Source organism: Opisthocomus hoazin, chromosome 3 (assembly GCF_030867145.1).
Source record: "Opisthocomus hoazin isolate bOpiHoa1 chromosome 3, bOpiHoa1.hap1, whole genome shotgun sequence".
NCBI lineage: Eukaryota > Metazoa > Chordata > Aves > Opisthocomiformes > Opisthocomidae > Opisthocomus > Opisthocomus hoazin.
Window position 1 is genome coordinate 49,647,387 of NC_134416.1, and position 21,172 is coordinate 49,668,558.

Genomic DNA, 21,172 nt, shown 5'->3' on the forward strand with positions numbered 1-21,172 from the left:
CACACAATGCGGGAGAGGCTGAGAGAGTTGGGTCTGTCCAACCTGAAAAAGAGAAGGCTTAGGGCACGTGGGGATTTGTCATTGCAGCCCACAGCTACTTAAGGGGAGGGTGTAGAGAAGATGGAGCCAGAATCTTCTCAAAGGCACACATTGGCATTGAGAGAGGCAACAGGCAAGTTTCAACAGGGCAAAACCTGATTACATGTTAGGAAATGTGTTTTCATCACAAGGGTGGTTGAACATTGGGTCCAATGAGGCTGGGAAGTCTGAATGTCTTTAAGAGCTCAACAAGTTCCCGAGCAACCTGATCTGTTTGGCATGGCTTTGAACAGGGGTTGGACAAGATGATCTCTTACAACCTGTGTCATCCAATGATTCTGTGTAAAAGCATCATAACTTGAGGTTGCTCACTGCCTGTTTGCCTTACCCAGGAAAGAGAGCCCTAGTTAGGTTATTGGACTGCCGTCTCAGCCCTTTTAACAGTTCTGGCATGTTTTTCTCTGTCTCAAGTTCCTGAACAGGGAAGTGGGGCTAACTCAAGGATATAAAGATAGATTCCAGTATCAGTGGCAATAGTAAAACCAGGTAGTCTTGTATATCATTTTTCATTTCAGTCCTTAAGAATCTAAATATATAATAAATATATTTATAATACATAATATCTAATATCGATCTACAAAACAAACTTTTACTCTTTACAGCACTGGTGAAGCAGACAAAGTGTTCTTGGACTCTCTCTTGTGTGAGCAGAATGGTTACTTGCAGTCAGTTACAGATGTACAAACCTTTGAAAGCTGTAAGGCTATAGTTTGTGGAAATGTCCTGTGAACCTCTGATTAGATAAGGTGCTCACATGACAGCTGAAGATACATTGAAGGGTGTAGCATCACCTCATTTGTACTGCACAGATCACCACGTGTGTGCTGAGTCATAAACCAAAGGCCAAAAATGTTTGAGTGTTTTCCCCTCTCATTTTCACCTAATCAATCCCAACCACCCAGTTTTCATAGGTGGCATGTAAGAGTCACTTTTCCATAGATCCGTAGTGCGGCAAGCATCCCTGGGTGAGAAAAGTGCTCAGGTGGTCCCAGCAACATAATCGCAGCCCGATGGTCATGAAACTCCCTGGTGAAGCATGTTTGAAGTCTTCTCCAAGCCACTTAGAGACAGAAGCCCTTTATTATCTCATGTTTTGAACCAGCCCTTCAACCATCCTCATCGACAAGGTGGAGGAATGGCGCACCATTCCTTCACACTCTTCCACACGTGTTTTGACTGAAAGCAGTCAGCGATGGCTGTGTTTGGCACACGTAACTTGATCCGGGTATGTTGACAGGACTGGATCCCTTGGGGATTAGGCAGCAAAATGCTATTTGGTATTTATTCATGTTTCAAAACAGTGTTAATTTTCTTATTCTACCCAGGTAGCAGTAGCTCTGATCACGAAGAGAAGCAGAACTTCACTGACAAATGTAACAGCTACCTGTACTCTCAGGAAGGATCGGAAGCATGCCCTTCTAAAAGGTGTGTCAGAAACTGGGGGCAACCTTGCATCCTGCCTGCAAAATGGGACAACTAAAATGCACTGAAGCCTGAGGACACTTGCATTGTGGTAATGACCCCACACAAGTAATTAGAGCTAAAATAGCAAAATCTGTATATTTCACAAAGGGAGCACAGAGCCAACTGAGCTTTTTGGATCTAAATTGTTTATAGAGCTGGAAACTAGAAATGGGTCTCTACTTTATATTAAAGGAAACAAAGAGTGTCATTGAAGGGTTCTTCAGAGTAGAACTGTATTTAAAGGCTACATAAATACCTTTTACTCCTTCAGTTACAACAACATTGCCACCTGATCACAGCTGGTGAACTTCAAGTTGAAGGAAAACATTCCAGTCTGTGAGATAAGAGTGACAGCTTGTTATCTCATTTAGGTACTCCATGATATTACACAATTAAAGCAAGTCATATGGGAGGGGGTTCAAAAGGTTGGCTGTCAGCCTTCAACCTCTCAAGTTAACATTGCTTTGTTCTGACAGGATCATTTGTATTTGAAGTCTACCAAATCAGAAGTTTCTGGGCTGCATTTCTGAGCTGCAGTATTTCCTCCAAGAGGCTGCAGTGCAAAGCTCAGAGGAATTATTGTTTCTTTAGGTTGTTCCGCAGACAAGAGCCACAGAACACAGTGGACCAGTCCACTAACTTGAAGGCACATGCATCACTTCTGCTCATTAGAAAGAAGATAACTGGGACATTTCCAAGTTATTCTACAATATCAGATTGGACTAAAACTTCCACAACATTCTGTTCTGGAAAGTTTTTCCTTCAGCACGCTGCCTGTAAGTACTGATTTGGAGGAGCACTAAACTAGTTTCAGTAGTGTACACAATGTAAGTGTAGATACTTCTCACTGTCTTTCCCAGACACTTATGTCTTCTGTCCAAACTAAGCAAGAGAAGTCACCACTTAACTGGAGAAACGGATACTTTGGATTCATTTGCCATTTACATACACACCATTTCCCTTACTGACTGAATGTCTATACTGGCCATTTTTTCACATCTAGAAGACAAAGCCTGTTAGCTTAGATTGGGAAGCAAAACTCTGACAGTTTTGGTGTTTGTGGGGTTTTTTTTGTTTGTTTTTGTTTCCCTCTTTCATAAATCTGCCAGTACGGCAAATCCCATGCAGAAGAACCAGTCTTACTGTTTCTTCTCAGGCACGTGTGATCTGCCCGAGACAACACAGACTCTTCTAATATTGCTAGATAAGCTTTCTTCAAATTGTTGCGCCTTCTGTAGCGGCAGCCTCCTAGTAGCTGCTTTACTTTGGAAGGACCAGAGTGTCCTTCAGCTGAGCCTGAAAGAGTGCTTGGCACACCTCCTGTCTTGCACAAATTCACTCACTTTCTTTGCATCCAGAGCTCCCAACTATCAGTTATTTTCATGCACATCTGCTTTAATAAACAGTGCTAGATATAAAATACATGTGCAAAAGGCAAACATGTGTTTGGGGGCTCTAAATAAAACTTCTGCAAATCAACTCTGTATTTCCCAAGCATGTACTCATTTAACAAAGTTGTCCTCTTTTCAGTGAGATTAGTCAGCTATTGGAAGTCCCTGTAATAAGGTATTACTGAGCTGAACATGCCCGAGGTGAATCAAGGTACTGACTTGTGGAACAAATGAGCAGCTGGATAGCGTCCGCAGCTGAAGCATCTAACATCAGCTGAAAGCAGGTCTCTTTCTCACAACCCAATGAGCAATTTACGTATGCTCATGGTATAAGTCCAATTTTTCTCCCTTTTTGGTAGTCGGCTTGCTTGTTAACTCACGTAGCAAAAATGCAAGATTCAACCTACGCTTTCCCATAAGATTGATTCCCCTGCAGGGCCTGTCTCAGACTCTGCCGCATTCTGCTGCGACTCTCTTACGCCCTGCCATTCCTGGTCAAAACACGCCACACCTTCCACATGAGTCAACAGAGCAGGGCAGCATCTCCCACAGCAAGCTGGGTAGCAGCTGAGAGTCCTTATACGCTTCTGCACGCAGTCACAGAATCACAGAATGGTAGGGGTTGGAAGGGACCTCTGTGGGTCATCTAGTCCAACCCTCCTGCCGAAGCAGGGTCAACTACAGCAGGCTGCACAGGACCTTGTCCAGGCGGGTCTTGAATATCTCCAGAGAAGGAGACTCCACAGCCTCCCTGGGCAGCCTGTTCCAGGGCTCCGTCACCCTCAGGGAGAAGAAGTTCCTCCTCATGTTCAGACGGAACTTCCTGTGCTTCAGTTTGTGCCCATTGCCCCTTGTCCTGTCACTGGGCACCACTGAAAAGAGCTTGGCCCCATCCTCCTGACACCCACCCTTCAGATATTTATAAGCATTTATTAGGTGCCCTCGCAGCCTTCTCTTCTTCAGGCTGAACAAGCCCAGCTCCCTCAGCCTGTCCTCGTAGGGGAGATGTTCCAGTCCCCTCACCATCCTTGTAGCCCTCCGCTGGACTCTCTCCAGTAGCTCTTCATCTTCAGCACTGGGTAGAATGCTCAGAGAAATGCAGTCTTGGTCAATATTATCATCAGGAGATTGCAACGAGCTGCACTTGAACTTGAATTAACCAGATCAGGCAAGGTCACTGCTGGTGAAATATTCACAGGGACAAATTCTGTATCACCCAGAGATTTAGTCAGCATACACAAGACAGCTGGAAGTCTTTGCAACGGTCTCAGATGACACTGTTTGGCACCTTGTCAAACTAACTGCCTTCTTCCTGTCAAGAGCACAAGCACTTAATTTTACTTCAGCATTATTCTGTTCTCCCTCAGTGTAATGTGTTGGTTTTGAGAAACTGCTGTACCCCAGAGAAGACTGCCAGGGTTCAGCTTTCCTACTCCTTTTTCATGACAAATTGATGTTGAAGTTTAATTTCCAGAATATGAAAACGATGAAATAATATATTTTGATAAGCTAGATGCATAAATAATACTACAACTGGGTGTGTCTCAATTTTAATCAAGTAACACGAAGTTACACTAGGAAGTCCACTGTTTTTAATCCCAGAAATACTACTGCTTTCCTTAGTCAGTAAGAGATGCTTCAAACAAGAAGAGGCTATAAGTGCTGTGTTCTTCCCCCTACTATTCCACTCAGGAAAACAGGACATGCAAGCCAGTGTGACAGTTTTCTGACATTAAGAACTCAATAAATTCAAGCACACAAGTTGCTGCTTCTTTTACAGTCGATTTGTTGATTTGGAATAAAACCACAAGTTTTGGCAGTCCATATCCCAGAAGAGGTGGGCTTGTCTCTGCTTGATACCAATGGAAAGGTACCTGGTAGCACAGCAAGAGAATCCAACTGAAAGAGTTTTTATGTTTATTTACACGCAGAGCATTATTTATTTAACTGTTGTGGGGCTTAGCTGTGGGTGCATGTCATGGGGCAAGCTGGGAGTGAAACCCCTCCATGGGCAACACGATGCACAAATGGACAACAGGAAATGCCCGAGGAAAATACTGGGCTCATGCCAGGGGCCCAAATCAAAAGGCAAGCCCAGCAAGAAGTGAAAATATACTCTCCTGCAAGACAGCGCAGGATTTCTTCAACTTCAGAAGCCAAAAAACTAGAGAGCTAGAAAAGACAGGAGGGAAGGACCCTACTGCACAGGATATGTCGGGCATGGAAGGCATATATTAAAGAGCTTTAATCTCACCTATCAGATCTTTCTCCTGTTGGTAAGTGCTTTTCCTTCTAACATGTATTTTTACGTTCTAATAAATCAGCTTTGTGGGCTGGAAGCCTCTAACACCTCATGTATGTGCATATAATAGAAAAGAGTGGGTGGTTTCCCCATAAAGCTCACACCAGCTCCAGGCCTCGCTGCAGCACTCTGCAAGCATGCAGGCTGATAGCCAGCTCCCATCAATTACTTCTCAGTGGGCTTGCCAGCACCTTCCAGGACCAGTCTGTACCCCTAAGACCATGAGCAAGGCAGAAATACCACTTAGTTTTACCTCAGATGTTGCTCTGAGCAAAGCTTTCCCTGCAATTACACATTTTAGAAGCGAGTTATTAATGTAAATACGTCATCGTGAAAAAAACACGTAGATAAACATGATACTGCACAGCAGGACATATACAGCAAATAACTCAGAGGTCCTATACCTGTACCACCAGCCTTTGTGGATTTAAATGGATGCCTTTAGGCCACTCCACAACACACACATTTTATTTATGTCTTAGAGTATGTGTCTGAATTCAACAAAAGCTGGAATAAGATCTTCACGGCCAAAGAGCGGAAGGCAACTCTTGGAATTCCTTGCAGTAGGGCACATTGAATGCTGTAACAAAGCAGCGTCGACTCCTCTGTGCCACATTGTTTTAATGGACAGAAACTGTACCAGTAGCTACGTGTCCCTTTCAGAGAAAGACGGGAGATATCACTGCCATCAGTCAGACAAACGTTTCTTGTTGGTCTGTTCCTCAGCTACATAATAAGCTCCCTGTCATTTGACAAACCCATCATAGGATTCTTCTGTCTGGTTTTCTAACATGATCACATGTTCCCGGTAGTCCCTGCATCCCAACGAAAGGTTATTGCTGCAGCAGAGACAATAAATCATCCTAAAGTCATACACAGGATGCTAATCGTATCCTTTACCCGATGTGGCCTTCAAGCATCTTACAAACACACCTCAAAAACGTTGTCTCAGGCCAAGTGGCATCTGACTGGCAGCTATATTTCTTCCCCAGTTTGTTATTTAAATCTCAGTTATCTAAGAGTTTTCACTGTATGCTGCATCCTTTGTGACTCCCCTCCCAGCTTGCACAAAGGAGCTGAAAGGCTTCTTCCTTGTGACGGAAATTATTGCCTATGTGCATGACTGTTAGGTGGACAAAACCTGAAAAAACTGAAGTCTAGAAGACTTTTTGTTTAAACTCAGCAACTTATTTGACTTGAACTAAACTAGGACAGCAAAAGCCAGATGACTCTTTCCTCTGACAGCACTGTCCTGAGAAAAAAAATATTTTTAATGAAATCCAGTCATGTTTAAGAAATTGCAGAGGTTTTAGGATCTGTAAAACACATCTGATTTCAGGATTCTAAAATCTAAGTAAGCAACAGCTGAACAGGAGCATCCATAGTGGTGTGCTGATTCATAAAGCGTTAAGGCACCCAGCTAAGCAGTGTCAGCTTGGGTCTTCTCAGCGGTACAGGTAAAACTGGCTTTGGCTGACCCAAAAGGGTCCTGTAGGGAAAAACGCATTTCTGTCCTCAGCTAGGAGCCAGAAAACTCACTTTCTTGGTGAGTAGTGGAAGAAATGAAGGGAAACAAGGAGAGACACTGAAGACTGTGCAGCGCCAGCAAGGTTTAAAGTCTAGGCCAAGACTCAGAAGCTGCTGTTGTGACAGGGCCTCTCTTTCCACTCTGCTCTCCCCATCCTTCTCTTTGCTACCCTTAGACCCTCTCAGGCCAGCCATGCCAGCCCCTTCTCTGTGACCAGCCCTGCACCCACCCCAGCCAAAACTGCAAGCCACACCACTTCCCCCCCCAGCTCAGCTCTGAACACACTTGTGTTGCCACGCATGGGCTAATGAGGGAGAATCCAGAGCAAGACTTAATTTTAGTATCCACCCAAATATGACGAAGGTTTGTGCTTGAATCTTCTCATAGCGTAAGTATGGAAATGTGAAGGGACTAACAGAACACCACGTCTGAGTAATCCAGCTCTCAGTGTCAGTCTTCATACACCACCTCAAAGAAAGAAGTTACTAAGAGATTATCATTGGCCATCTGCCTCTTAATTACTCAGCTCACCACCAAGAAGCCATCTTTGTGGACTTTCTGCATTTAGTAAGTATGTGGCCTCAAAAATCTAATCAGGAGAGGAAGATGGCACCCTAGGGCTTGTACTCTGGCTACTTAAAAGTAACCTTTTGAAGATTTACCTAAATTTATCAAATACAATGAGTAGTCGGCCATAAGAGAGTTGGTGTCCCTCAACTCATTTGTGTTGAATAGGTTAGTATCAGAACTACCCTGTATAAGTGTTTTATTCCATAAATATTGCTTTTCACTTCACAAAATGACAGAGTCACTTTAATCCCTGCTTAGAGGGGTGACCAAATTTACAAACACATGGTAAGATACACAGCAATGCCAAGAAGTAGGTAACTGAACGTTACCCACTTGAAAAAGTTCAGACTGTCTCCCTGATTCAGAAAACCTATTCAAAAGTACCCAAGAGCAGAGACAGCAAAGACTCTCTGCCAGTACTGACAGTATTTTCCGCTTCCTTCATCTCTCCTATTTACTGTACTAATACAATAAAAGATCACTTCAGATATTTTTTAAGAGTTTGGTCTACATCAGGCACTTAAAATAAAAGCAATGCATTTAAAAATACCTATTAACAATCTAACTGCAGTATGTCAACCTCCAGGAAAAATGGCAGCGGATAAAGCCAAGGGGACTCCCTTGCAGGAGACGGCTGTGCTGTCAAACAAGACTCCACTCACCACAAGCCAGCACAGCCGCAATTTGTTACGTATCAGTAAACACACATGGTAAACAGCAGAAATGACCACACTGCTTAAATTAGGCATCCTACAAGTTTAATACTGACAGCAAAAGCTCCAAAGAAAAACCACAGCATTATCAAGGTGGAAAATGTGTCTATTCAAACACAAGATGCATGTATTTTCTCATGTCTACTAACCACACAAAGTCAAAATGCTCTGACAGCCTCTCCAATTTACATCATAGCCTTTTGCCCAAGAGGTCGTCAGTCAGCTTTTCACCAGCCACATTAAGTCACACTTTTGTTTACAGCTTGAAAAAGAGAACCTATCAAAACCACCGTTTTTGCGGAAACCACTACTTTGGTTATTTTTGTAGCATGTGGTAGTTATACTCATATACTCTGGAGAACAGCTAGTAGATTAGTGACCCTCAAATACTTCCCGTGTTTGGGGAGCTACGAATAACAAAAAATATTCATGACTTCTAGTTCTTCCAAATTGAAGGCTCACAAGAGAAAACTTATTACTCTTCTCTGACCTAGTTGTGTACAGATAAAGTAACTAGAGGAAAAAGTTAACTTTTAAGACAACTGTCTCTGGTTGCTTATGAAGTTTTCAGAGAAGTCCAGACATTCTTCCATTTTTCCAGGGGCCTGAAAGGAGCTCTTAAAAAGTATTTTTAAAGTTCATTCCCCTCTCTCCAATTCCTTACAACGCCACTTTAGCATCACACCAGCAATAAGCCCAGAGCTACGTAACAAGTGTAATGAGACAGGCATTTTTTTATGCTGACCAGTATTCTTGACACATCCACACTACACACCCTACATTGTCACCAACACTTTTTGAAACAATGCTTTTGACTTCAGTTGATGATTATGAAAGGTTTCACCCAGTCATCTTGTAAACTGATACAGACCTGTCTGCAGAATTATTGTACCAACACGAACACCTGTGTTCAACAGCAAACAAATATTTATAGCACCTAATCTCATTGAGAGACTTCCACAGTAACTCATGAGACCTCTGCTGAACAGAAGAGCTTCTAAGCAATTATTTGCATGTATGCATAGGGAAACTGTGATACAGTATAAATGAAAAAATATGGCAAGATTCATGGGTGTACCAAAAAGTCATGACTGAGTCACGGCAATTGTGCAATAAAGCATAGCATATCTCTTATTTGTATGCTTGAGAAATTAATAGTGGTGTGCCTTACAAACAGCAGCACAATTACAACCACCACATTAACCTTAGTGCTGTGCACAGGTGGTGCAAATTAGCCCTCAAAGTCATCAGTCTTGAAAGCCTGACCACCCAATGACAAATAGCAACCTCTCCAAACTATAATAAATTTGGGCGTGGATTTTTTTGGTTGTTTTATCTCCATTTGAGTTACTGCTACAGGAATATAAAGCTATGGAGAACAAAACTCCAATTATGCATGGCAGAGAAAATACAGACCTTTTAAACTACGCTAATATTCGGCTCTCTACCACAGAAATATTATGTGCAAAATGAACTAAAGTAGTAAAGCAGACTCCATGACTTACCTTACCTTGCTGCTTCAAAGATGCACCTAGAGGAGCATCTCCACTATGGGAACCTTTATGAGGCCTTGACATAGTAGGAATTTTTTTTGTTTTTAAAGATAAAATCCTGTTAAAAGAACTCACAGGTGTCACAGACTGGTGTAAAAGGGCTTTCTCCTAGAAAACTTCCTTTTATAACCTCACCATGGGTGTGGCTAAATGACTAGCTCCACCCTTCATCCCACCCAGAAACTCTGAGAGCCTATAAAAAACTCCTCTGGAGCAAGATAATAATTATGTCAACCTGTCATGTGTTCTGTTTAGAAAAAAAAAAAAAAGTACATAACTAGGTGATAGTTTCACAAGTTAATGGGAAAAATGTTGATAAATAAAATGAAAGTTGTCTCTAATATTTGCAGTTCCTGCAACATGGTCTACAAACATTTTGTGAGTGAACTTGCTCAACTGCTTGCTTTTTAGAAGCACCGCTGTAACAACCTGAGGGAAGTCTAACAGCGTTTATTTTTTATTTGTATTAGAGATGCATTATATTGAAAACAACGCATCTATGGACTTGCAGCAATTGCCTCTTACATCACGGCAACATATCAAGAGCCTCCACCACCACTGAAGACTCCTGTTTTCATCACTCACGTCATGAAGATGATGCAAGATCAAAGCCCTTTGCATGCCTCATTAAATCACACACATGTCTTTGCTGTAGAGGGACCACCACCAATAAAAAGTAGAATCTGTTCCTTTGTCCACTGACTACTCTACATCTTAAAAAGAAAAGGTCAACTTTCTTTTTTCTTGAAGCCTAATTCAAGAGGATGGGGAGATGGACTAGCATGTTGTCACTAAGGCAATTATTGCCTGCAGAGTTGTGTATCGCCTTGCTGTGTAGTGCAAACACATCTAGATGCCTGCACTCTTGTTTCTTACTCGAGTTTTTGTACCATCCCAATTGACAGTTTTTGTATTTAAAAATACAAGTATAAGAAACTATAAGCATGGTGCTTAAGGGTTGGGTTTTTTTTTTCACTGAATAGTTGAGGTTATCCTGGCACTCCTGCAGGATCTTGGGTGTGAAATCAGAGTTCTTGAGGTGTTTGGCAGGAGCTCAACTATGCTTCTATCATCTGGGTTTGCTTTCAAGGGAGTGATTAGGAAATTATGCTCTTGTTAACAAGATCTGTGCAAGTAATGGCTATTATGCCCAACATTTCCTGTATTTAAGTTGAAGTGATTGTTCCATCTTGATATGAAGAGTTGAGATATTTTCCTGAGAATTAGTGATTCAGGCCAAATCAAAACTAAAGTATTACTAGAAGAACATTTATCCCTTTGCACAGTACCAGGCCATTTCTGTCTGAAAAGGCTAAATGGTCTTTAAAATACAAATATCCATGTGAAAATTCTACCATAAAAATAGAATATAAGCTTAACACTGCCTGTTCTTCCCCTCCCCCACCTCTCAGAGTGTCAGACGGAGGAAAAAAGCCACCTTCATTGCAACAAGAAATTTTGCTTAGTAAACTGCAGCATTCACTTTTAATTACTTCTGTACCTCTGCAGGCAAGATAAAGAATCTTTTACTTTAAAATCCATATTTAAAGGACAGATGCCGATTTCTGTGGCTGAAAGTCTAATCTGATGCTCTATTGTACGTGAATGCAAAAATTCTGCAATGTTCTCCAAGGGTAATAAAACCACTTCACCTTTTGCAGAAAGTCTGATGATTCTGGGAAAAAGGCAACATCCTGGTGAGTTCAAAAATTAAACATAACATGCAAAAGTGAAGAAAGCAGTTCTGTTTAAATGTAGAGTTGGGAGAAATATAGACAAGGTAATTTTCTTTCCTACCATTGTGAAGTCCTCTGGCAGAGGTGCGCACAGCATCCACTTCAGCGATGACTGACAAAACAGGTCAGATCTGACATCCTTGATTGAGTTCTCACTTCTGAATTGGATGTTCCCCAGGCATGGTGGGGGATTCCAGAGGTGTGGGAGAGGGGAGGAGGACTGTCACGGGAGACTGGCAAAACCAGAAATCAAGATACAAGCACTAGCATGTTGTGCTCGGTGCAGCCAACTCTGTATTGATGCACTTCCTAGGCTGGGGCTTGAAACCGTGCTCTGTTCAGAAACAGAGGACTCGGAAGATACCAGAGATGATGCTTGAACTTTCAAAGGATCTGCTGTTTCAGATGGTAGTAACCATACCCCAGTACTGAAACATGAAATGCTGAAGCTGAGGACGGTCTGATCTGCAGCAGCTAGCAAATAAAATTAAGAGAGAAAATGCCCAGTGCCTGGGATTCACTCCTAACAAACCCCTCATGTGGAAAACAAATAAATAAATATTATTTGCTGAATATCGTCAACACCTCTTGCAACTATAAGGGCATACCTGCACTGTCTGCCAGAACTGCTTTATCACTGTCCTGCTGGCAAGCACAGCGCTGGGGAGCTGTAAGAGCAATCACATTTTTTGCCATTATAACCGGAGGAAACTGCTAAAGCTTAGTTGACCAGACCATATTTTAGCAGCCGTAACTAGGAGGAGTGAGTACACAGTTGCAAGCAAGCGGCGAGTGGGCTAGACCTTGCTGAGGAGGCACTTCAGTCATACCCATCTCTATCGACGTCATCCTCTTTTGCCAGCTGCTACCAGGCAAAGGCAAGCCTAAAAACCACATCTGCTTTCTGGAGCAAGGATGGCTGCAGCCAGCCAGGCAGTGAGCGGGACTCTGCTCGGCAGGAAAGGGCTGCGGGGGTCCGTGCTGGGGCACCCCGGGCAGACGCAAGCAGCAACCTGCGCCAGCAAGGGCACTGGGCAGTGGCCAGGGAGTCCCTGTGGCACAATCGGGAGGTTGGTGGTTCGAGCCCACCCAAGGACGGGTTCTCCTCGCCCTGCCCGTGGAATGGGGCGTGGAACGAGGTGACCTTGAAGGTCCCCCTTTCAACTCAAACTGGCCTGCACGCTTATTAACCTGTGATAATAGGACGTGGTCCAGTCCACAGGGCAGAGGAAGGAAATAAGCAAACTAACACGATGATTGCTAGTTTTGTGGTGAAGTCAGGATGCAGCTAAGGGCAGAAAGACACAACACAGATAACAAAGAATGTGAAAAATTTTTCACATTCTTTATTATCTGTGTTGTGTCGGAGGAGCAGCTGAAGCAGCAGCAGTGAATGGGTGCGGGGTTCTTTCCAGGCACAAAAACAACAACCCCGAAGTGGCTGCAAGCCCAGACCTTTTGTTTTCTCAACAGCATTTTTTTTGTGTCATTTGGCATTATTTAATCTGCCCTTCAGATGTCTTCCAAGAGACAGCCAACCTAGAGCTGCTGTTCAAACCTCAGCAAACTCAGTTTTCCTCTGACGGTCCTCAGACTGTTTTCAGCTGCACCTTGCAACTCTCGCTTCCCCTGCAGAAATGTGTATTCCTAGCAAATTCCCTGTGGCTTGCTAACAAGGCAAGAAGACGTTCACAACCAACTGCCAATGTCTAGTCTCCCGTATCTCTAAATTTCCTGCTTTTTTTTGTAACTATTTCTCATGATTATGATTTACACCAAAGCTCATGAGGGAGTTAAAGTGTTAACGGAGTTGAAAGAAGTAGACTAGAACTGACCATAAAAAGTTACTGCAATTAATAATGTCTGAGAACTTGAGCTGCAGGAAAAAGATGTAAAAGTTAGCAGAAAAAAAAAATTAAATGAACATCTTTAAGGTTTAGTCTGTATACGTTGCACTTGTTATTCAAGTCAGGGTATTTAAATATCCAAGTGTGTGATAGTAACTAAATTATTTACCTTTACAGCAGACTTGCAGGTTGACCTGTTGAAGTGGAGCAGAATTGCATGAGTGGGGTGTCCTACCCTGGCCACTAACCACCCCAGGGAAACCCCAAAGCAGATAATGCTGTGTAAGCACCAGTTGCCAAGGCAAGTATTTGCTCTGTTGGTGCAGTCTAGTAGTTGGAGCTTAGGAAGTAACCCTGATAAGACAGGAGCTCTCTGCTGCCTCTGTGATTAGCTTAATTATAGACAGAAGTCACCTGCCCTCTTTTTGTGTGTATAGGTCTATTAATACTAACGATGTGCTCATGCCATCTGCCAATGAGCTATTTCCAATTTTACAAAGCAAAGCAGACAACGCTTGCAGGTGTTTGGAAGTGTATTTTTTTTTGCCATTAAATCCACAAGACCTAAACATTGCCAAAAAATATTTGCATTTGCAGGTATTCCTGCAAGACAATGTTGTCTGAACTAATATCAGACATGAAGAACTCAAGACTCTGATGGAAATAAAGAGAGGTATTCATCCGTTGCTTCAGTTTTGCCTCTTAGTCTGGGTCTTTGCCTCTGGCTTACAAACATTCTTGGATTTAGGATCACAAGCTCATCAAGGGATGCCGCATTCCCAGCAGAGATGAGTCATCAGATCCAAGCTCAGTTTCAAGTGCCATATTGCAATGAAGCTTCAAGAATGCGTTTAGTCACAGTGTTCATACTTCGTCTGAATATTGTAAAGCCAAACAAAACATATTGTTTTCCTTTGATAAAACTTGATCTGCTTTGCTTGCAATGTGGTTCAAATTGAATGAAGAGATTGCTACTACTCTATATTCAACCCAGTGTTAATTGACACATAAGGTGGTTACTAGATCAAAGCCTATTTTAATAAAATTCCTCCGGAAGGAGTAGCCTGGGAAGATATTTGGCCATTTCGCATAAGATGTTGCACAATGAAACCATGCGGTGAAATGAGAGACTGATTGTTCCCTGCTGACTTTAACAATTCTATTGAGATTTACCAGAATAAAACAGTTTAGGTGCCTGAAGTTTATAGCTGGTAGACCTGCATGTTACATCCTTCTTCCCTTCTCACCTGTCATATCTATGCAGGATTTGTATGCTCTGGCAACTTGTTATTTTTATGTGGCTTGGCATTGCTAATTAGATCAACCTGAAAGCTTCTCATTTATGTGTATGGTAGATTATCCAGTGTGAGGACCCTACTAATTTTATCCCTTAAGGAAAAAAGAGTAAACTTCAGTAAATGTTGTACTCAATATCTGAAACTGCCTTGCTGAAGAAATACTACTAGCTTCTTCCTACAAGGTGGAAAGGCAATGTGTTGAGCCATTCTCAGAAGAGACTGCATTAGAGGTTAGGCTCCCAAAAAGCATCAGAACCATTCTTAAGCTTTAAACAGGACGAATTTGAAATCTGGAATCATTCAAGGTTCAGTGGAATGAAGCTGGGTGAATGCAAAACACTTCAGCACAAGATGCAGGAGTTTCTGGGACTGAGGAGGCATTCAACCAGGATCACCAAGGCGCTCTCTACAAACTTTGGCATGTTTTCATCTTCTCCACCATTCCTCCTTTTCCTCCTCACCACCCTCAGGTATCTTTACCAGACTGCTGTGAAGAACTGTTCTCTCTTTAGGGCAGCAGTTGCTGACCATTGTATTTGAGGAGTCATGGCAGTCCGGTGAATTTCCCAGTGACTGGAAAAGGGGAAATGTAACCCCCATTTTAAAAAAGGATAAAAAGGAAGACCTGGGTAACTACAGGCCAGCCACTCTCACCTCTGTGCCTGGCAACATCATGGAGTAGATCCTCCTGGAAACTGTGCTAAGGCACGTGGAAAATAACGAGGTGACTGGTGACAGCCAACATGGCTTCATCAAGGGCAAATCATGCCTGACAAATCTGGTGGCCTTCTACAACGGAGTTACAGAGTTGCTGAACGAGGGAAAAGCAGCTGTTGTCATCTACGTGGACTTGAGCAAAGCGTTAGACGCTGTTCTGCATGACATCCTTGTCTCTAAATTGGAGAGAAATGGATTTGACAGTGGATAAGGAATTGGCTGGATGGTTGCACTCCAAGAGTTGTGGTCAACAACTCGATGTCCAAGTAGAGAACAGTAATGAGTGGTGTTCCTCAGGGGTTGGTTTTGGGACCAGCACTATTTAACTTCTTTGTCAGTGACATGGGCAGTGGGATTGAGTGCACCCTCAGCAAGTTTGCTGACGACCCCAAGCTGTGTTGTGCAGTCAACATGCTGGAGGGAAGGGATGCCATCCAGAGGAACCTTGACAGGCTTGAGAGGTGTGCGAACCTCATGAAGCTAAACAAGGCCAAGTGTGAGGTGCTGCACATGTGTCAGGGCAATCTCTGAGGTGATTCTGCCCTTCTAGGCAGTGGAGGCCCCATCCCTGGAAACATTCAAGACCAGGTTGGACGGGGCTCTGAGCAACCTGATCTAGTTAGCGGTGTCCCTGCTCACTGCAGGGGGGTTGGACTAGATGACCTCTAGGGGTCCCTTCCAACCCAAAACTTTCTATAATTCTATGATTCTATGATTCTACTCTGCACTGCTGAGACTCCACCGGGATTCCTGCGTCCAGCTCTGGAGCCCTCAGCCCCCTGCCCCTGTTGGAGCGGGTCCAGAGGAGGCCACAAAAATGATCAGAGGGCTGGAGCACCTCTCCTGTGAGGAAAGACTGAGAGAGTTGGGGCTGTTCAGCCTGGAGAAGAGAAGGCTCCAGGGACACCTTGTTGCAGACTTTCAATGCCTGAGGGGAGTCCACAAGAGAGCTGGAGAGGGACTTTTTACAAGGGCATGGAGTGACAGGACAAGGCGTAAAAGCTTTAAACTGAAAGAGGGCAGATTTAGACTAGATATAGGAAATAAATTCTTTACTCTGAGGGTGGTGAGGCACTGGCACAGGTTGCCCAGAGAAGCTGCGGATGCCCCTTCCCTGGAAGTGTTCAAAGCCAGGTTGGCTGGGGCTTTGAGGAACCTGGTCTAGTGGAAGATGTCCCTGCCCATGGCAGGGGGGTTGGAACTAGATGATCTTTAAGGTCCATTCCAACCCAAACCATTTTATGATTCTATGATCAGATTTGAGCATACTTGCCCCTCCTGAAGCCTTGCTCTTGCTATAGAGGCTCTGTTAGACAGCAGGGTTTCTTTTCTTCAGCCTTTTTAAAACACTTTTTGGACACAGTCATAAAAAAAACAGCTCAGGGCAGCCCTGCTGCTGCCTGCTGACGCTGGGCAGTGCTCCCAGAACAGGCCTGCGCCTTAGTCCTGCCCGTCCTGCGACTGTGCGCTGGGGCTATGCTGCAGCTCTTTGGGGACAAATGCAACATGAAACTGTTCTGAGATCCAGTTAGACAATAGTGTGATACATGCTTGCCCTGACAGCTTTCCTAGAGCATTCCTGTTTTCAGGATCCTTTCCCTGCAGTTCAGATTTTACATTCTTCCCTCCCCTCTCTGGAGCCCTGCTTCCAGCCCCCTCCTCCCTCACCTGACCTTCCCAAATGCAGAGGAGTCACCGCTGCTTCCTTACAGACCATGAAGTGACTTTTCAAACCTCATGGAAAAAAACCACCTTATGTGAGGCTCTTTCCCCACTCACCTTCCCCGCAGACAGACTAAACCCCACAGTTTCCCTTGCTGCCCTTAGAGCACCCGTTGCTCTGTCGGAGCTCAGTCTTTAAGCTCACTGCTCCTAGAGGTGGGCGCTGTAGAGACTGACGGCAGGGAGGACCCGCAGCTGCCCCGTGACAAAAATGGATGCACAGCCGTACGTGGATTTCCCCAAATCACCTCACCTTTTCGTCGCTGAGAAAGGACTTTGCATTGGCAGTTGTAGCTGTCCTCAAAGGAGGACTGATTTTTATATACCTGTACACACTTGCATAAAAGTAAATAAATTAAATATACAAAGGTGCTGAAGGACTCAGGATCCCTTTTAAACCTCACCCAACAACAAGACGTGTGCCACCATGCAGCGGTTGGTCTTTGGGCTGCCAGCACCTCGGAGCAAGGCCACCGACCCGGGTCCCACCAGGGCTCCCTGCACCAGCTGCAGCTCTCCCTCCCGAGCACCACCCAAACCCCGGCCCTGCCCAGCTCTGTCCAAAATAACCGCTTACAGCTTTTAACATGGTACAGTGTCACTCTCCAGAGATGCCTGAGAGAAAAATACCTTCCACTCACCTAATTGTGTTAGTCTAATGTTTCCCCTCTTCTGGAATGAAGCTATTTTTTAAAAGCTTGACTGTATTAGCATTTCAATGTTGCTAGGCTCAAGCAGGGCCAGGATAAAGGTGAATTTGAATGACATGTTCTAGCAAAAGTTTTAGTAATTTTGAAAGCCCCCCGAATTTTTTTTCAAATATTAACTGAGGATGAATTCTTGTGAATACACATTTGGGAGTGTGGTGGTGGTGTTTGTTTTTTTAAATAACAACTCCTCCAAATATTTAATAAGCATGATAAAAAAACCACAAAAAACAAAAAAAAACCAAAAAACAAAGAAAAATATCTGAACAGTGCTTTGTATTAGCCTGAAGAGACAAGGATAAAGAGTTGAAAACACTTAGACTTGAAAGAGCTGAAAGAAACCTGATCTGCGAGTTTTATCAGGAAGAGGACTTTGCTTTAGAATATCAGACAACTAAAACTAAACCAGGACATTACAAATGAAATCATAGGGCTGAAATAACTATTCCAGCCCCACACCAGCAGTCAGCATTGCCAACACCTAGGTCACCTCCATCAGACTTTGCAAGGACTCCATGTCCTTCCAAATAAGCTGTCCCCGAAGCTGCTCCTGCCAGAGGAGCAAAAGCGATGGCGTGAGAGTCCCGGTTGCTTCTCAGGGGAAGAGGCACGCTACAGGAAGACTTAACCTTGAAGAACTGGTACCTGGTAAGTGGCCAATTGCCAAAAGTTTTAAACAAGCAGAAGACACCCCAGATGACCAAACCATATTCAACACCAGGCGTTCTGATACAGTCTGAGTGTAGTTGAGCAAGTTATATCGACCTGCCATGGCACACCCCGGGCCATAGAAAATATCCATATTTTCCTGTCTCTCAAACATCTCCAAAAGGTGCAGCTGTCTCATAGGCACCAAGCCCACAAGACGTTAACTGCCCTGTACGCTGCTGTGTCTGACTCTTTCCCTCTCTCACCAAGCTGATCCTTTTCTGCTTGTGAAGCTGAAGTAGCTCATGGACTCCCCAGGCTGCCTTTGAGGCAGACTGAAGAAAACCACACTTGCCCTTGGGAAAAGTCAGATTTATCAGCTGCTAGTCATTTCTGAAGACTATGGTCGTATTTAAACAGATTATGTAGCATCTCAGTCAGCTTTCTCTGCTAGGGACAGTATAAAACTTCACTATTGCAGCAGCAGCACCATAAATCTTGAGTGTTTTAGGAAGACAGAGCGCTTCCCGTAACTCGGACACTGCACCCCCAGGATACGGCAGTAGGCGAGTTAAGGGGTCGTAACCCTCCTGTCCTCCACTTTGGGGATGATTTTCACTGCAAGGGCTTTACTAACAAGCAGCCATTGAACCTCAGCAGTGGTTGTGGACAACCCCTGTGTGAGACAAAGACATTTTGTGCTCTTTGTATCTCCTCACTCCTTGCGCGAAGGCCCGCCCCACATGTCCAGTAGTGTGAGTAGAGACATAAATAACAGCTAGAGCAGGAGTCCCTGTACCTCAGGGAAAAGAGATGGAATCAGCGAGTGTACATCAAGGATTTGGAGAGCACTTGGCCCATGACCTGGCCATCCTGACATGACAGCACTTACAGTTGCTCAGACGGCTGTTGAATAATAAATATCTCAAGATGCCCTTGAGATGGTTCTGCTAAATACTTAGCACTTTGTCAGTGCAGTCAGAACCCCGACTGAAAGATTTACCCTGCGACGCTGTTCCTGTAGAAGTTTTTACACAGTTCACTTGACTTCAAGACAGACTCTTAAAAGAGCAAGTGCCTCTTGCAAAATAACCTTTAAGCTGTACGATGCTTGGTTTGAAATACTGTTCTGCTATTCCACTGCTAAAATGTCATCTCTGTCTCAGGGTTTATCTTCTCTTAAAACACAGCGAAATTGCTACAGTATTTCTTGCAAAAAGTTTTCACCTTCTTTACTGCTTTAGATTTCTCACTGTGTTAAGTTAGGAGCTTAGATTATTAGCCTCAACTCATTTGCAACACAGTTTGGCACCACAGATAAGAAGCAAATATCCCTTTGGGAAGCGAGTAAAGTACCAAAAAGGGCTATCACTCACTCACCACAGAAATCACCAGAGGGTTGTTTGTTTGAATAATCAGAAGCTGTTTCAGATGAAACACTGGTGGTAATTCCACCTCCATCCCCAACCTCACACGTGCCCCTACCGCGTAGGAAGCTCGCAGCTCCAGGTAGGGTTAATCTCTGCCCGTAGTGCTGCGTCCTTCCTCGCAGGAGCTGCCACGCTTGGTCGCTGAAGGCAGCGTGCTGAATCACCAGGCTTTGAGGTGCGTTCTCCGGAATGGGATTTCTTCGTCACGGAGCTTCCCTAGACGCAGCACGCCAAGGGAAAGCTCCTTCCAAGCTGCCGTTACCAGAAGCTGTTTTGGAGGTTTCCAACTCAGCGGCGACGTGCGAACTGGTTATACGCCGACAGGATTTTGGATTCACGGGGTGGTCAGCTTTTGGCACAACGCCGCTGCGGAGCCAGCCGACAACTCTTGGCGTTTCTCAACTCCGCGCTCCGCGACACGAACGCACAGACAGGGCCCTCCGACCCCCAAAATACGAATTGCTCTCTGGTGATGCTACTCATCGCCACGCTCCTGAGATTTTTCGCTCGGTTCGAGTCAAGTGATCGTTTCAGCACCGCCTCCACCCCCCCCCGAGATGCCCACGCGTGAACGGATCGCCCCGCGGGGGACGGGTCGGGGGCTGCGGGCGCCCCACGCACGCCCCGACCCGTCCCCCGCGGGGCGATCCGTTCACCCGCGTCGCACAAAGCCGCCCACTCCCCTCAAGGGCCGCCCACGCGTGGCAAGGCCCTGCCTCCCCCCCCGGGGTGCCCCCCCCGCCGGGCACCGCAGCCCCCCGCCCACCCCCGGTGCCAGCGTGGCAAAAGCCCCGCAGCTCTCCTCACCTGCCCCGCTCCGCTCCCCCGCCGCCGCTTTTCCTTTCTCCCGCTGACAGCCCGGCTTTGTCCGCCCGCTCCGCTCCGCTCCGCCCCACGCGGGAGGCGCCACGCGAACCTCCCCGGGCACCGCACGGCACCGGTACCCCGGGACGGAGCCCTGCCCCCCACCCCCCAGTGGGAGTATCCCACCCGGCGGCGCTTCCACGCACGGGGCAGCCAGGGCACCAACACACGCCTGGTTGTGTTAGTGTTACCATTTATTAGCAGTCAGTTATTTTTATTTCATTTTATTTTTGTATTTTACTTTTATTTTATTTTTATTTTTTTAGTCTTTTTAAAAATAATTTCTTTCTTTTCTTCTCTTTTCTCTTTTTTCTTTTCTTTTCTTTTCTTTTCTTTTCTTTTCTTTTCTTTTCTTTTCTTTTCTTTTCTTTTCTTTTCTTTTCTTTTCTTTTCTTTTCTTTTCTTTTCTTTTCTTTCCTTTCCTTTTCTTTTCTTTCCTTTTCTTTTTTCTTTTCCTTTCTTTTTTCTCTTCCCTTCCCTTCCTTTCCCTTCCTTTCCCTTTTCCTTTCCTTCCCCCTCTTTCCTTCCCCTATCCCCTTTCCGCCTTCCCTTTTCCTTTTTCCTTTACCCTTTTCCTTTATCT

At 44.6% G+C, this 21,172-nt stretch overlaps 1 protein-coding gene across 1 annotated transcript in view; it reads right to left on the bottom strand.

Moving 5' to 3' along the window:
* The window catches only part of MAPRE2 (microtubule associated protein RP/EB family member 2), a 103,709-nt gene extending 83,089 nt beyond the window's left edge, over positions 1–20,620 (bottom strand). Inside the window, exon 1 of the mRNA XM_075416196.1 lies at positions 20,533–20,620. The gene's annotated coding sequence lies outside the window, so the exon portion shown is untranslated. The remainder of the gene's footprint in view (positions 1–20,532) is intronic.
* Positions 20,621–21,172: the final 552 nt, after the last annotated feature.